The sequence below is a fragment of the Podarcis cretensis genome, assembly GCF_951804945.1.
Source record: "Podarcis cretensis genome assembly, chromosome: 3".
NCBI classification, from domain to species: Eukaryota; Metazoa; Chordata; class Lepidosauria; order Squamata; family Lacertidae; genus Podarcis; species Podarcis cretensis.
Window position 1 is genome coordinate 20,626,465 of NC_137172.1, and position 15,008 is coordinate 20,641,472.

Here is a 15,008-nt window from a genome sequence, read left to right on the forward strand (position 1 = left end):
TCAGCAGGGACCCCCCCCCCTGCACTGGGTTGGCTATGTCAAATCATCTGGGTACCCAAAAGCGGCAAGTATTTCCAGCTACTCCTTTTGGGATAAAATGGAAGATGACTGGAAAGATCAGGACAAAAGGGTAAGAGATTTTCTGGCAGGGGTGATGATTACTGGACATGAGCTAATGTATCTCATCATCTCTGTCTTGGGTTGTTTTGAATTTGGTTTGTCACATGGTTTCACGGCGGTTGCTGCTGCACTATGATATCAAAATATACCCTGAGGTCATGCTTGGTGGGATAAGCAAGCCCAGCATGGAAGGCATTCTGTTGCAAGAGGAGAAGGGATGCGAAGTGCAGGGAAGCGTTGCCAGGATCTTACTTAACGGAATAAATGTTGGCGATCAAGTGGGGCTCTGTAGCCAGGCAGTTTGCTTGGTTTAATGTCTGGTGCACCATTCCTCTCTGCTATATGGAGCTGTGAATTATAATCATATTCTGCATTACATAATCCTGCACAAAAGAGCAAAGGGGAAATTATATTTTATTATAAATGGCAACAACAACAGCACTTAACCACACTGTGTAGTTTTTTCATTTGTGCCAGTAGCGCGGAACATAGGAACTTTGGAAACTGCCTTACTCAGGTTCAATCCCCGACAGCTCCTGGTAGGTCTGGGAGTGTTTCCTGCCTGAAACCCCAGAAAGCTTCTGTCAGTCAGTGTAGACATGCTTTTCAAGGTATACATGCAGGCACTGGGAGAAATCATCAGGGGGTTTAGGCTGGGAGTCCATCAAAAGGCAGATGATACCCAGCTCTACCTCTCTTTCAAATCAGAACCAGTTAAGGCGGTGAAGGTCCTGTGTGAGTGTCTGGAGGCAGTTGGCAGATGGATGGCGGCTAACAGATTGAGGTTGAATCCTGACAAGACAGAAGTACTGTTTTTGGGAAACAGGAGGCAGGTGGGGGTGGAGGATTCCCTGGTCCTGAATGGGGTAACTGTGCCCCTGAAGGACCAGGTGCGCAGCCTGGGAGTCATTTTGGACTCACAGCTGTCCATGGAGGCGCAGGTCAATTCTGTGTCCAGAGCAGCTGTCTGCCAGCCCACCTGGTATGCAGGCTGAGACCCTACCTGCCCACAGACTGTCTTGTCAGAGCGGTGCATGCTCTGGTTATCTCCCGCTTGGACTACTTCAATGCATTCTATTTGGGGCTACCTTTGAAGGTGACCCGGAAACTGCAGTTAATCCAGAATGCGGCAGCTAGACTGGTGACTAGGAGTGGCCGCTGAGACCACATAACACCGGTCTTAAAAGATCTACATTGGCTCCCAGTACGTTTCCGAGCACAATTCAAAGTGTTGGTGCTGACCTTTAAAGCCCTAAACGGCCTCGGTCCAGTATATCTGAAGGAGCGTCTCCACCCCCATTGTTCTGCCTGGACACTGAGGGCCTTCTGGCGGTTCCCTCACTGCGAGAAGCTAAGTTACAGGGAACCAGGCAGAGGGCCTTCTCAGTAGTGGCACCCGCCCTGTGGAACGCCCTCCCACCAGATGTCAAAGAGAACAACAACTACCAGACTTTTAGACAACATCTGAAGGCAGCCCTGTTTAGGGAAGCTTTTTAATGTTTCATGCATTACGGTATTTTAATATTTTGTTGGAAGCCGCCCAAAATGGCTGGGGAAACCCAGCCAGATGGGCGGGGTATAAATAATAAATTATTATTATTATTATTATTATTATTATTATTGACTGTACTAAGGTAGATGGACCAATGGTCTGACTCAGTATAAGCCAGCTACAAGTTCCAGGATTCCTGGGGAGGGAGAGAAAGGGAGTGGGAGAGAGAGAGAGAGAGAGAGAGAGGTGATTAAGTTGTGAGATTATGCAGAAGTCTCATGCCTGGCCCTCCCCATGGCATGTGGTGTGTTTTGTCCTTTTGCAAATCACAGCTGGGGGAGCCTGCACATCCAGATCAGGACTGCAGCCCTGGGGAAGAGGGGTTTAAATCCTCCCCCCCCCCCATGCCGTCTCCCTGCTGGAAATCACCTGATAAATCAGGCCCCAGTGAAGTAACAGATTTCAAGAAGTGGGCAGTCCAGTTGTGAAGAAGTCTCGCTGTATTCAACCCCGGCTCAGCACTAAGAAAAAGGAGCTTGAAATGATGCAATATGGGACGATAACCATGTGGGAAGATTCAGCTGCCCACATCCTGTCAGGCCTGGCCCATGAGCAGCAGTCAGGGGACTGAGGAGTGACAGTGCAATTCTAGCCATGTCTACTCAGAAGTAAGTCCGTTTGAGTTCAGTGGGGCTTCTCCCTAGCTAAGGTTTAGATTTTCAGCATGCATCAGAATTTGTGGACAAGCCAGACATCAGCATGGAAGAATAACATACCCTCCAACATTTCTCCAATGAAAATAGGGACACCCTAAATAATAATAATAATAATAATAATAATAATAATACCCCGTCCATCTGACAGGGTTGCCCCAGCTACTCTGAGTGGCTTCCAACATATATAAAAACATAATAAACATTAACCATTTAAGAACTTCCCTATACAGTGGTACCTCGGGTTAAGAACTTAATTTGTTCTGGAGGTCCGTTCTTAACCTGAAACTGTTCTTAACCTGAGGTACCACTTTAGCTAATGGGGCCTCCCGCTGCCGCTGTGCCGCCACCGCACGATTTCTGTTCTCATCCTGAAGCAAAGTTCTCAACGTCTGTAACCTGAAGCATTTGTAACCCAAGGTACCACTGTACAGGGCTGCCTTCAGATGTCTTCTAAACATTGTATTGTTACTTATCTCCTTGGTTCGAGGGCCACAGAACTCCGTACCCTCCAACATTTCTCTGATGAAAATAGGGGCATCCTAAAGTGGGACATTCCAGGTTCAAATCAGAAACTGGGACAGCTTCTGTAAATCCTGGAAAATGAGGACACCTGGAGGGTCTGGAAGAATCACACAAACATGACACAGCTCAGGAGCCCCAAGTCACTCAAGTTCATAGCTCAGCCTTCTTCTACCTTTTCCTGGAGTTTCCAAGGGCCAGCCTAGGTGGGCAGAATCAGTCCGCCGTCTGAAGATTCTTCACTTGCCACCTGCCATTCAATGGCTCGCCGTATGCAGAAGCTTCACATAAATACAGCAGCTCTTGGCATTCCGCCTCCCCTGCTTTTATGAAAGAATGTGATGGACACATAAGGAATAAATACAGCTGCTCCCATCAAGTCTGGTTTGGCTCTGTGTCTGGCAAGTTAGCTGTTCCACCTCTAGGGCAATGACAGATTGACTCATCATGAGTTAAACATGTATCTTTCTGTCCAGTTGTATTTCACTCCAGGCTGCGTGAAGTTTAAGCAAATCCTGTTCGGTGTCTTTCTCCTTTTCAGTTAGACCTGAAATTTGGAATCGGGTTAGCTGACATAACAGTCATGCCTGTTCCTGGACTGAAATAGTCTGACCTTGGCTATCCATAGAGCATGGATTCCCTCCTGTCTAGACTACTGCAAGGCACTATTGGTGGAGCTACCCTTGAGAATGGCCTGGGAGCTTCAGCTGGTGCAGAATGATGCTTGCCTGGCTGTTGTGTGGAGCAATGAGAGAGGCTCGTATAACCCTGATCCTTAAAGAACTGCACTGGCTGTCAGTGAGCTGCCTGGCCCAATTCAAGGTGTAAGTACTAGTACACACTCCTGCCAACCTAGCAGTTTGAAAACATGTCAAAGTGCAAGTAGATAAATAGGTACCACTCCAGCAGGAAGGTAAACGGCGTTTCCGTGTGCTGTTCTGGTTCGCCAGAAGCGGCTTAGTCATGCTGGCCACATGACCCGGAAGCTGTACGCTGGCTCCCTTGGCCAGTAAAGCAAGATGAGCGCCGCAACCCCAGAATCGGTCACGACTGGACCTAATGGTCAGGGGTCCCTTTACCTTTACCTTTACTATTACACAAAGCCTGACATGCTTTGGGACTTTAAGGCGGCCAATGCGATGTTATCCAGATGTTGGGGACTACAGCTCCCATCATCCCTATGGGCTGGGGCTGATGGGAATTGTAGTCCACAACACCTGGAGGCCATCAGTAGGATACCCCTGGCTTCTTAGCACTATTTGAAGATTGCAATGTTGATATAAGCATTAGCCTCTACTTGCAAATGCAGATCAAGTGGCTGTTATAAAAGGGATAGGAACATGGAGAGAAATGAGTCTCTAATGCAGGAGCAAAACCTTGAACCTTGAATCTCCTGCAGGTGGGGACTGATGCAGTTTTCTGAGGGTTTTGCTGGTGGTAATCTTGTCCTGAAATACATTTTCACCACCAACTTACAAAAAAAGAGGGGGGGGGACCTCTGTAACTATAACCATTGTAGGTTTTCCTGTCCTCCTGTAATTGCGCAGTGTTCCTTACAGTCTCAGGATTTCCTCTTTCTGCATTAATTTGCACTTTGTTAGAAAGCGCAAAGGAAAGTGTTACGAGAGAAAAGGGATTTTTTTGTCACCCGCTGCAGTGCCTGCTTGTCACTTTGCTGCATGACTGCTGTTCTGAATTTTTTTTAAAAAAAAGGTTAAGGAAGCACAGCACACAGAATGCTCTACACACCCTTGTTTGTAATACAGACCTGTTTCTTCTTTTGATGCAAGTCACAATGCTAATGCAGATTTGGTGGAACTAAAACCTCGCAGGACCATCCTAAACATGTTTACTCAGAAGCAGGGATGGGCTAATATGTCCATTTTGGTTTCTTGTTTTCCAGTCCAGTTTTCCAGTCCAGCATAGCTGCCAACCTTCTCTTTTTTGCGGGAAATTCCCTTATTTCAGCGCTGTTTCCCGCTGCTTCCTGCTGGTATCCCGGATTGTTAGATATCCCGTAGACTGTCCCCGGGACAGGTGAGGCTGCTGATCCTTTATTTTCGAGGCTGCTGATCCCCTATTTTCAAATCTGAAAGTTGACAGGTGTGCAGTTCAGCTCTTCACATTTCAACATCAGCTTGTGAATTATTTTTTAATTAAAAAAGCAACCAACCTCATGCAAATTAATCAGCATCTTAGGGTCAAATTCTCCTAATATAGACATCCTTGTCTGCAATTTCCCCTATTATAAAGCATAGGTAAGGTAAAGGGACCCCTGACCATTAGGTCCAGTCGTGACCGACTCTGGGGTTGTGATGCTCATCTCGCTTTATTGGCCAAGGGAGAGAGAGAGAGAGAGAGAGAGAGATGAAAGAAAGAAAGAAAGAAAGAAAGAAAGAAAGAAAGAAAGAAAGAAAGATCTTCTATCATTTCCATTTCAGTGGAAACCATGTTTGCTAAGAGAACACATTTGGAAATCGTTGAACATTTACAAAGTGGAATTTAGTGTTAAGGAACTGTGCCTTGCTCATTGCTTCATTGCTGAAGTAATTTTTATGACGATCCCTAAGTCCAGAAAGGGGGACGCAGGTGGCGCTGTGGGTTAAAGCCTCAGCGCCTAGGACTTGCCGATCGAAAGGTCGGCGGTTCGAATCCCTGCGGCGGGGTGCGCTCCCGCTGCTCGGTCCCAGCGCCTGCCAACCTAGCAGTTCGAAAGCACCTCTGGGTGCAAGTAGATAAATAGGGACCGCTTACCAGCGGGAAGGTAAACGGCGTTTCCGTGTGCGGCTCTGGCTCGCCAGATGCAGCTTTGTCACGCTGGCCACGTGACCCGGAAGTGTCTCCGGACAGCGCTGGCCCCTGGCCTCTTGAGTGAGATAGGCGCACAACCCCAGAGTCTGGCAAGACTGGCCCGTACGGGCAGGGGTACCTTTACCTTTACCTTTAAGTCCAGAAAAGGCTCACAGGCTGAAGTGGGGCGGGGGGGGGGGAGAGACTTCTTTTTGCATGCTTGAATGTCATAAACTCACAGTTGTGCCCTAGTAATTGTAGCTCTGTTGGTGGACTCTGCAGCTGCCATATGACCAGTATATGACCTCATAGTTCTGTTTTCTCTCTCCAAGTCCCGTGCAGGAAGGAGTGCTGGGAAGGGAGGATTTAAGTGAGCAGAAAGAGGAATGATACAAGTTTGGAAGTTGCTTCAAGTGGAAATGTAAGCTTGGAAGGTGCCATACCCTCCAACATTTCTCTGCTGAAAATAAGGACGTCGCATTCCATAATGATAATTTACTATTTATACCCCACGCATCCTATTGGGTTGCCCAAGAACACTGGGCAGAAACATAATAAAACATCAAACATGAAAAAAAAATGTTTCTATACAGGAATTCCCTCAGACGACTCGGGGGGTTGGATAACTCCATACCCTCCAACATTTCTCCAATGAAAACAGGGGTGTCCTAAGGAAAAGCGGGACATTCTGGGATCAAATCAGAAACCCAGACGGCTTCTCTGAATCAGGGACGTCCCTGGAAAATAGGGACACTTGGAGGGTCTGAGATGCAAGCCTAGTTCTTAGGGTCAAACTAAACACAATTAGGGGGCAGCTATGTTTGTTCATATATGGGATACGGGTGGCACTGTTGCGGCACTCATCTCGCTTTACTGGCCAAGGGAGCCAGCGTACAGCTTCTGGGTCATGTGGCCAGCATGACCAAGCCGCTTCTGCCGAACCAGAGCAGCGCACGGAAACGCCGTTTACCTTCCCACTGGAGCGGTACCTATTTATCTACTTGCACTTTGATGTGCTTTCGAACTGCTAGGTTGGCAGGAGCAGGGACCGAGCAACGGGAGCTCACTCCGTCGCGGGGATTCGAACCGCCGATCTTCTGATAGGCAAGTCCTAGGCTCTGTGGTTTAACCCACAGCGCCACCTATGTCCCTCAGAAACCACAGGAGCTACCAACAAAAGAAGAGTGGCAGATGAAACTGATGGACTTTGCAGAACTGGCAAAACTGAACCAGCGAGACCAAGCATTCCAAAAGACTGGAACAAATTTATATTATATTTGAAAGACAACTGTAAGCAATTAACATCATTAGCAGGGTTATCTGAAGATTTGTAACATGAAATTGCTACCTATCCAGGTTGAGCAATATAATATTTTCGGTCATGATGTAACAAGGATAGGAAATGAAGCGAAATGTAAAGATGTAAAGTTTAATTTTGTAAACCATCAGACGGGAGGGAGGGAAGTCGTTAGGGTTGGTCGAGCCAAAGAGATAAAATAAGAGGGTATGGTGTTATGTAATATGATTATATGTAAAACCAATAAAAATCATTTACCGGTATATAAAAAAATATAAAGCACCACAAAATAATAAAAATAAAAATAAAAATAAAAATAAAAATAAAAATAAAAATAAAAATAAAAATAAAAATAAAAATAAAAATAAAAATAAAAATAAAAATAAAAATAAAAATAAAAATAAAATAATTTTAAACCACGTGCGTTGCCAGGAGGCAATGGTCCTTTTAGGATGTGGAGAACTTAGCTAGAAGGAAACGCCACTGATTTCCAATGAGGCTTACTTCTCAGCAGAGATGGTTAGGACCATGCTGTTAAGGCTTGGAAGGCTAAGATGCCTGCTTGAAGATAAGTTCATCATTTAAAAGAGGGCCATATGCTGCTCCTCCCTTATCCCTCCCGGCTCAGCTAATTTCGTGCCACTCGCCAAGAAAACCCGAAGTGTGCTGTTATCTCATAGAAAACAAAACTGAATACCTCAGTCCTAATTATAATTGTCCCTGACCTGCTTAACTTGTGCTCAAGAGCTGCCAAAATAAATGTGTCTTGCAGTGCAGCTGGAAAATGCCCAGACTTGGACTTGGACTTTGGCAAGTCTCCAGGGTAAGGGTGTTCCACAGCAGTGGGGGGCAGCCTTATGCTATTACAATGTGGTGGCTGCATGGATCGAGAGGATGCCGTTGGCTGATATTAAATATTGCAATCCAGGGGAAGTGAGGAGGCTGCAGTCCTCCTGAAGGAGGCTCAGTATACCTGAACGAATGTCTCTGTTCCCATCATTCAGCACGGACACTGAGGTCCAGTTCTGAAGGCCTTCTGGCGGTTCCCTCACTGCGAGAACTGAGGTCACAGGGAACCAGGCAGAGGGCCTTCTTGGTAGTGGCACCTGCCCTGTGGAATGCCCTCCCTTTGGGTGTCAAGGAAATAAACAACTATCTGACTTTTAGAAGACATCTGAAGGCAGCCCTGTTTAGGGAAGTTTTTAATGTTTGATGTTTTATTGTGTTTTTAATATTCTGTTGGGAGCCGCCCAAAGCGGCTGAGGAAACCCAGACAGATGGGCGGGGTATAAATAATATATTATTATTATTATTATTATTATTATTATTATTATTATACTGTTTCACACATTACACAGAAACAGAGAGCCTTTCTATTTCTGGCGCAGGGTGAGGCTCCAGCATTCTAATAGCATTGTCATTTTTGGAAACATAGGCTTATTTCAAAGATCAGTTCCTTAGCTAGGCTTATGTGGGTAGAAAAATATCCTATATGGGTAGAAAAACACAGAGTGGTGTTTTTGCAGTAACATGTGAAGTGGAGCTAAGCAAACAGTGGATCTGCCCTTTTCCTGCACTCCTTCCACAGCTACGTGTTCCCATTAGGACTTCAGAGTCTAAGTGAGATCCCAGAGCAATCACTGTCCCCTAAGATCGCCTTGCGAATCTGAGATGCACAATTGAGGATTATAGGAAAGCGATACTTTGGGGGATGCAGCATCGAGAACTGAATGCATAATCCTAATGGAGAGGCTTAATTTAAGATACTTGTTTTTAACAAGTCAGGAGATTAGGAGCAAGATTTGCAAACCACCAAATGGAGAATATTAAAATCATTTGGAGGCGCACCCTGTTACAAAATGCAGGCCACGGCAAGATGGCTCGGAAAAGATTAACGTAAAATTAACACATAAAAGCCAAGGATTTTCCAAGGAGAATGCTCTCACTGAAGCAGGAAACTGGTTCTTTACAAAGCCGATTTTTTGTGTACTTTTAGTAAAAAATAAATATTTTGCATTGCATTCTGTAATTCTAAAAGGAGTATAGTATGCATCTGTTTGAAACACATCTATTGAGTTATGTGTAAGGACTTCGTTCCAGCAGGCATTTAAAATACAGTTTTAGAGAGCTAGTGTGGTGTAGTGGTTAAGAGCGGTAGTCTCGTAATCTGGGGAACTGGGTTCGTGTCTCCGCTCCTCCATATGCAGCTGCTGGGTGACCTTGGGCCAGTCACACTTCTCTGAAGTCTCTCAGCCTCACTCACCTCACAGAGTGTTTGTTGTGGGGGAGGAAGGGAAAGGAGACTGTTAGCCGCTTTGAGACTCCTTCGGGTAGTGATAAAGCGGGATATCAAATCCAAACTCTTCTTCTTCTTCTTCTACCTCAGGTTACAGACGCTTCAGGTTACAGACTCCGCTAACCCAGAAATAGCAACTCGGGTTAAGAACTTTGCTTCAGGATGAGAACAGAAATCGCATGGTGGCGGCAGCAGGAGGCCCCATTAGCTAAAGTGGTACCTCAGGTTAAGAACAGTTTCAGGTTAAGAACGGACCTCCAGAACGAATTAAGTTCTTAACCCGTGGAACCACTGTATAAGCTTCTACCTCAAATCTGGTCGCTACTTTTTGTGTGTGGAGGAATGAAGAAGAATCCTATGCCATTATTATTATTATTATTATTATTATTATTAACATTAGCATTAGCATCATCATAATCATCATCATCATCATCATCATCATCATCATCATTTAGATTTTTTAGCTACCCTTCACCCAGGGCCATCTTAAGCATATCCAGCACCCTGGTGCAAAGCTCCCTCTGGCGCCCTCCCCCATTTCCCAGAGTTTTTTTTAAGGAGAAGGGCGCTGCCGGTGGGGCTGGAGGAGACGGGCAGCGGCTGGAGGGCAGCTCCTCTGGCGGGGAAGAGGAGGCTGGATGCGGCGCCTCCAGGCTCAGCTGGCCGCTTCGTGCCATGGTGGCCACGGCAGACGGAGGCTCCAGGCATGGTGCTGCTTCGGCGTGGCATGGCGGAGACGGGCGAGGGCGGTGAGCTGATGCCAGGAGGCGCCGCATCCAGCCTCCGCCTCTTCCCTGGCACCCTCCAGAACTTGGCGCCCTGGCGCTCCGTGCCACTAGCCTCTATGGGTAAGACGCCCCTGCCTTCACCCTATGATCCCAGGGCAAGTTAGAGAAACACAAGTGGTAAATTGTATCTCTAGGTTAGATTTGTTGTTTAGTTGTTTAGTCGTGTCCGACTCTTCGTGACCCCATGGACCAGAGCACGCCAGGCACTTCTGTCTTCCACTGCCTCCCGCAGTTTGGTCAAATTCATGCTGGTAGCTTCGAGAACACTGTCCAACCATCTCGTCCTCTGTCATCCCCTTCTCCTTGTGCCCTCCATCTTTCCCAACATCAGGGTCTTTTCCAGGGAGTCTTCTCTTCTCATGAGGTGGCCAAAGTATTGGAACCTCAGCTTCACGATCTGTCCTTCCAGTGAGCACTCAGGGCTGATTTCCTTCAGAATGGATCGCTTTGATCTTCTTGCAGTCCACATTACAGTGGTACCTTGGGTTAAGAACTTATTTCATTCTGGAGGTCAGTTCTTAACCTGGAACTGTTCTTAACCTGAGGTACCACTTTAGCTAATGGGGCCTCCCGCTGCCGCCGTGCACTTTCTGTTCTCATCCTGAAGCAAAGTTCTTAACCCAAGGTACTACTTCCGGGTTAGTGGAGTCTGTAACCCGAAGCACCTGTCACCTGAAGCATCTGTAACCCGAGGTACCATTGTATATGTGACACTGCCTCTGAAAACGGTTCGGAAACCCTCCCTGTGCAATGCCCCCCTGCCCAATGTCAAAGAGATAAACAACTACACGACTTTTAGAAGACATCTGAAGGCAGCCCTGTGTGGGAAAGTTTTTAATGGTTGTTTTTCTGTGGTTTTATGTGTGTTGTAAGCCGCCCAGAGTGGCTGGGGAAACCAAGCCAGATGGGCAGGGTATTATTATTATTATTATTATTATTATTATTATTATTAAACTTCAGCTAGTGCAGAATTCAGCAGCCAGGTTGCTCACTGGGACAAGACGGTTTGAGCATACAACACCAATCCTGGCTTGACAGATAGCTGTTGCTGAACCCCCTCCATCCCTTCCCACAAGGGGGAAGCTGTATCTGTTGAAGCTGCACCCACAGAATTTCATTAAAGGCACCAGAGCCCTGCCAGGGGAAATAGTGGCAAACTCATTCCTGGCTTTAAATCTTGTGGCTACGATGGCATACATCCAAGTTTTATATTCTACTGCTAATTGTTTAGAACAGTGTCAACAGCTGGAAGAGAAAAGAGACTTTCCTTTACATTTATTACTGCTTAGTTCTTTCACTCCTATGGAAGGAAAAGCTAAAGCAGAGCCATAAATCATTAGCCTCAGCTACGCTTTACAACATCACCACCACCTTGTCAGCAATTGTTCCTTTTTTTCTCCAGAGAGCCTTGGGAATTGTAGTTCTTGTGAGAATCGCAACATTTGTCTACTGGGGACCCCTAGTGTCTTCCTTAGAGACAAGCAGTTTTTACAAGGTTCCTGTAGTTAAGCTCTTCTAAGTTTGTAGTGTTGTTAAAACTGGAGGTTTGGATACATTATGCTTATAACAGGATATATTATTGTATATTTGTGCCTATGTTCCTGTTGCACCTATATATTGTTTACTGTTCTTGTGAGCTGCTTTGCGCATTATCTGGAAAAGCATACATACATATAAGCTTAATGATACTGAGATAGTCAGGATAACTCGCTTGGATAGACTCTTAATCCCAGGGTTGCGGCTTCAAGCATAACATTCGGCAAAGGATTCTTGCATTTTAGGGGGTTAGACTAGGTGACTCTTGTGGTCTCTTCCAACTCTACAATTCTATTATGTTACATGTATACACAAGAACATTGTCCACTGCACATGGGGGCCGTAATACACCTTTCTATGAGAGCAATGGAATCTTGTGCATGGATCATAGCAGCCTTAGTTTTTGTTTTCAAAGCATCTGCCACATACAGCAACGTGGCATAATTTTTGTTAAATTTTCTCAGGTACCCAAGCGCTCAAATCTACATCAGCATCACGAAGGGTTGCCAACTGGCTAGGACAAACCGCACACTTCAAAGCCATTCCTGTTCCCAGTTTGATCCGCAGACCTCAGCAAGCGATGCTTAGCATGGGGGAAAACTGCCAAGCAGAACCCGCTGCCAATTGCTAGAGCAAACCGCTATTGAAGGGACATCGACAAGGACATATTCATAATCTGGCAATCCTAGTCATCATTTGCATCATGGGGGGAAAGAGCCAAGAGGTGGTGTTGTGCATTGTGGCTTCCACGGCTCAGGAACAAACACCCCAAAAGGCATCTTTACAAATGCACTTATCAAGGAGTCGTCAATGACCCAGAAGCTTAGGAAACCATGCACTATGCTTTATCACCTCTTACTGCAATAGGGACCCTTTTCCCCAGACTGAAACTAGACATTATTTGGCCTGATTTCCGTATATATAAGTAAGAGAGCCTGATATAACTGAGCAGCCAATCGCCCATCAGAGTCTCTCACCCATTAATCTGTTTTATGGAGACACATCCAAGAACCTGCTGGGTCATCTCCCACCGCTGTTTCAGCAGCCTGAGCTCTGCAGCATCTCCCTGGGCACATCTCCTTGTTCCATCCGTGAAAACACAGAGGTTTTGCCAACAATAGCAGCACGGTACTTCCTGAATGCTAAGCTGTGTTGCCCAGCATAAATCTCACGTGGCAGAGAATCCTGGCATCCCTGCAACATTGTTAAACAAGGGAGACCTGCAACAAAATGCTGCAGTGTGCAGAGTGCTTCATTCCTTGGGTTTCCACTCCCCCACCCCAACAGACACTCAGTAGTCGGTGGCAACTGGCATGTTTAGTCCTTACTCAGCTGTTTTCATATTGCCGTTTTACTTTCTTAGGTTTCCCCCCTAAAGTGCTTTTGTACTGCTGCAAAAGCTAGGTTTCTCTCCCCCCCCCCCCCGGCTGCTAATACCTCCCTCTTTTTTCCTGTTGTTTTGCCTATATAAGTCCTGGCAGATGGCGGCACTCATCAGCCGAGTCTTCTGTTCGAAGGAGTAAGCCAGTTCCCAGTATCCTGCCACGCTATAGCGTGATCCGGGGGTCAGCAAGGTTTATCTTGCCTCAGCCGGATTGGTACCGCGGAGATCCCTCCGTGGGCTGGACTGTGTGTGCATATGAGCGTGCGCCCCCACAATTTTCAGCGTCTGTGTAGATGTGATTTTCGGTGTCTGCCCAGATGCACTTTTCAGCGTCGCGGAAGCGAGTCCCCGCACTGCGCCAGTTTAGCACAGTGTGAGAGCGGTCGGCTTAGTTCGGGGGCGGCTTGGGGGCCGGTCAAACGACCTCCACAGGCCGCTTCCAGCCCATGGGCCTTAGGTTGCTGACCCCTGGCGTGATCCAAAGACAGAACCTAGGATAGGGAAATGCAGATCGGAGTAGCTTGATTCTCAATAGGACAGCCATCTATTTGGGATGGGTTAGGCCTGGATTTTCTGCAACTCCGATTCTGCAAGTCAGAATGTAGAGATGAGGACATCTCTCAGGTACAACGCTTGCATGAGGAGGAGGGGTGCTGTAGAGGCCCCCCTTTTGTTGTTCAAGCCTGTGTTCATAGGCAGGGGGAAAGGGACGCGGGTGAAATTGTGGTCTAAACCACCGAGTCTCCTGGGCTTGCCAATCGGAAGGTTGGCAATTCGGATCTGCTCAATGGGGTGAGCTCCTGTTGCCCTGTCCCAGCTCCTGCCAACCTAGCAGTTTGAAAGCACACCAGTGTGAGTAGATAAATAGGTACTGCTGCAGTGGGAAGGTAAACGGAGTTTCTGTGCGCTCTGGTTTCCGTCACAGAAGCGGTTTAGTCCTGCTGGCCACATGACCCGGAAAGCTGTCTGCGGACAAACGCTGGCTCCCTCGGCCTGAAAGCGAGATGAGCACCGCAATCCCAGTCACCTTTGACTGGACTTAACTGTCCAGGGGTCCTTTACCTTTAACCTCATAGGCAGAGGAGCAGCAGGCCAGGGGCTTTTGCCTGATCAGTTGGCAACTCTGGAGCACGCTCAGAGAGCCTAGTAGGTATGTTCATTTCTCCAGCAGCAGCAGGCACGATGTATGCAGTGTGTGTGTGTGTGTGTGTGTGAGAGAGAGAGAGAGAGAGAGAGAGCAGCAGCAGCAGCAGCAGCAGCAGCAGCAACAGGAGTGACTGTGCAAAACAATCTCTTATTCAGAAGTGGAGTTGGGGGTAGGGGGTAGGGGAATGTGTGGTCCGACTATACTTCTGTTGATGCTACCTAGAATAGCAGCTTTTTTTTTCTTTTTTGCTGCATCACACTGTCGACTCCTGTTAATCTCGTGGTCCACCAAGACCCCTAGATCCTTTTCACATGCACTGCTCTCCAATCTGCCTCTTGAACCCCGACTCTTGTCTTCTGCATCCCAGTTTGGTGTCATCTGCAGATCTGATGAGCATTCCTTCATCCCGTCAATTAACATCTTTATAAATGACTTGAATGAAGGAATTGAGGGGATGCTCATCAAACGGGGGGCGGGGGCAGCGGTAGCAATACATGTGAATCACTAGCAGTACATGTGGAAAGTCTCCGCGCCTCGTGTCCGGGGACGCACGGAGCCCGTCCATAATTCATGCGCCTGAGCGGCTGCCTCGCCTCACGTACGAGCCGCAGGAGCCACCGAGGCCTCAGGAAGCGGAAGGCCCAGTCTGCACGTACCAAAGGAGGCTCGGCAGCGGCAGCAGCAGCAGCCCGGGCGCCTCACGTGGCACGTCTCGCGTCTCTCGCCTCCCTTTCTCCCGCGCCCCCGCCAAGTTTTGTCGGGGGCTCCCGGAGGCGAGGCTTGCGCTGGGAACCCTCAACTTCACAAAAGCGTGTCTCTGTGTGTTTGTGAAGAGAGAGTAGCGCCTGCCGGCTGCTATTTTTGTTTTGCTTTGTCAAAGGCAAAGCGGGGGGGGGGGGGGGACAGGACAGATTTCTGCACAT